Source organism: Mastomys coucha, unplaced genomic scaffold (assembly GCF_008632895.1).
Source record: "Mastomys coucha isolate ucsf_1 unplaced genomic scaffold, UCSF_Mcou_1 pScaffold14, whole genome shotgun sequence".
Classification (NCBI taxonomy): Eukaryota; Metazoa; Chordata; class Mammalia; order Rodentia; family Muridae; genus Mastomys; species Mastomys coucha.
In genome coordinates, this window is record NW_022196896.1 from 38,698,414 (window position 1) to 38,701,126 (window position 2,713).

At 48.5% G+C, this 2,713-nt stretch overlaps 1 non-coding gene across 1 annotated transcript; it reads left to right on the forward strand.

The window, feature by feature from the left end:
• The first annotated feature begins 283 nt into the window (after positions 1–283).
• Positions 284–422, forward strand: LOC116089612. The gene has a single exon (XR_004118394.1). It is a non-coding gene; the product is annotated as a small nucleolar RNA SNORA48 (small nucleolar RNA).
• The last annotated feature ends 2,291 nt before the right edge of the window (positions 423–2,713 follow it).

The window sequence follows — 2,713 nt, forward strand, 5'->3', positions numbered from 1 at the left end:
ATAATAAAGTAACATGATTTAAGACAAACTCTAGTTACTCACCACAAGCACATACAAAGACATAGAAATTTTAGTTTAAAACAAGATTAATTCCAGGAAAATATAAGGAAGTGTAAAACAACAAAGTATAAATGCAGGAAACATAAATGTTGTAGCACAGAACACATACAAATATGCATATACATGCATATACACACACACACATACATATTCAAAGTCTGAAATTGGGGAAATTAAATTGAACATTTAAACTTTTAATTTAAAAAAAAAAAAAGCAAGAATTCCCTCCTGCCAATGGTCAAAGAGACATCTTGTTAGTGATGTTGTCTTCTATCAGTCAGGGACAGAGCAGATGGCAGTCCTTTGTTGATCCTTGATGCCTGGCTTGGTGGCCAAAGCTGTTTTATGCCTGGGACACATAAAAAGCAAAGCAAAGCAAATACAAGCAGCACAGTACAGGAGGAGGAAGACAGGGAACTGCATTCAGCCATGCCACATGGTGCAATTGGGGAAAGATACCCACAGACCTGTGGTCTACCCGACAACAGGACCATAGGCACGCAGAGCCCTGAGCCCAGCCTACCCCCATGTGGCGCAATGTAGAAGGCAGACAAGCCACCCACTGTTCTACAGTGCACAGCATAGCCATAGACACCCACTTACCAGAGGACATCATTCAGAGTCCCACCAGTCACAAGACCAGACTGCAGTGGGAGCCACCACAATGTGTGAGCGTGTGGTAGACAGATGGGAGAGAAAGAGAAGGGAAACAGATGGAACTGAAGGCTCAAGGTGGAGAGGAGCAGCCTGCTGAGAGTGGCCAGCCCTGCCACCTGGGGCCATAGTGAGGTCCCAGCACAAGCAGCTGCTGAAGGCCATTATCTGGGTCTGTGACAACAGTGAGGGGGTGGTCAGTGTCCATATCCATGGACCATATTACCACTAGAGAACATGGAGATATCACTGGCTGAGGCAGCTGCCAGGGACCATGTGGATGTCCAGAGGCTGTGCAGAACTGGCTCAGCCCCTAACTACCTGATGGAGAGCTGGCCCAACCTCTCACTAGCAACAGCACTTAGGAGAACAGGATCTGTGCCTCACCCACATAGCACAGAGGCCCTGGTGGTGGGGTTGTGTGTGATCTGCCCTGAGAACATGAGTGTGGAAGAGCTGACTCTGCCACTTGTCTGCCATGGGATGGCATAGACGCAGAGGTAATGCCTCACCCTAACCCAGGGCTTCAACACCTCCAGCAATCCAGAAAGCTCCCCCACGGGGCCATAAGCAAGGAAGAGCTATCTATTCCTGCCTCTCACCAACTGCAGCACTCGCCAGGCCCTGCACCCCGCCTGGACAGCACAGCACAGCTGACCTTGGTAGTGGGGACACAGTTGAGCCAACCCCAAGCACAAAAACACATCTGCCTTGAGGTGGCAAGGGTGCAGTGGTAATGTCTCCCCTCTACCCACCCACCTGTGGTAATCTAGAGAGCTGGCAGCAGGGTCATAAGAGCAGGGTGAACAGGCCCTGTCCCTAACCAGCTGCAGAACTTGGGAAAGCAGGCCCTGCACCTCACCTGAGAAGCACAGTAGAGCTGGCCCTGGTTGAGGGGGTGTAGGTGAGCTGGTCCACACAGAATGGAAGCATGGCAGAGCTGACCCAGGCCCTCACAGGCTGCAGCACTTGGGAGAGTGGACTACATACCTTAACTAGGCAGCACAGTGGAGCTGGAGCTAGAGGCACACATGCAGGTGAGCCAATCTGCGGGCATGAGAGCAGAATTGACTCTGCCTCCTGCCCATGGTGGCATTAGGTAGCCCAGCCTGAGCAGTGCTGGAGAGCTCACCCTGCTGGTGTTGATAAGGGAGAGCCAGCAGGCTGACCTGCTCAGCCACCACCCAGGTCTAAATCCAGGGCTCTGATTTGGCCCACCCCAAAATCTTTATCATCTGCAAATGGTTGGGACATGTGAAAGGGCCAGTCCTGCTGATCCAGTGTTGCAGGATTTTCATGACACAGGACAACAGGATAACTGGGAGAAGTCTCAATGAGGATCCGATATTGATGGTGTTACAGAAGCCAGAGATCTCAAACTGGACCAATGACTCATTGCAATGAATATTTGCAAGCAAAGACAGACAAAGGGATACACTGTGGGACACAATGTGACATGCTACAGCTTCCACGATAAGGTGTTTTCTGTTATTTAAGATTTTTTATGCTTTTTTGTTTCTTTGTGTTGTGTGTTTTTATTTTGGGGAAGATACAAGGCAAAGGGCAGGTATGAATTAAAATTTATAAAAGGAGCATTAATTAGTTATTAAAATGGAAAACAAAGGCACAATAAGTGGTATCAACTGAAGAAAAATTTTTAAAATAAAATAGTGATAATTATGGTAAGACAATTTATGATAAAGACAAAATAAAGAGGGTTGGGAGATGGCTCAGTCAATGTAGAGAAGGCCTAGTCAATGGGGAGATGGCTCAGTCAATGGGGAGATGACTCAGTCAATGTGGAGATAGCCCAGTCAATGGGAAGATGGCTCAGTCAATGTGGAGATGGCCCAGTCAATGGGGAGATGGCCCAGTCAATGGGGAGATGACCCAGTCAATGGGGAGATGGCTCAGTCAGTGTGGAGATGGCTCAGTCAATGTGGAGATGGCTCAGTCAATGTGGAGATGTCCCAGTCAATGTGGAGATGGCCCAGTCAAT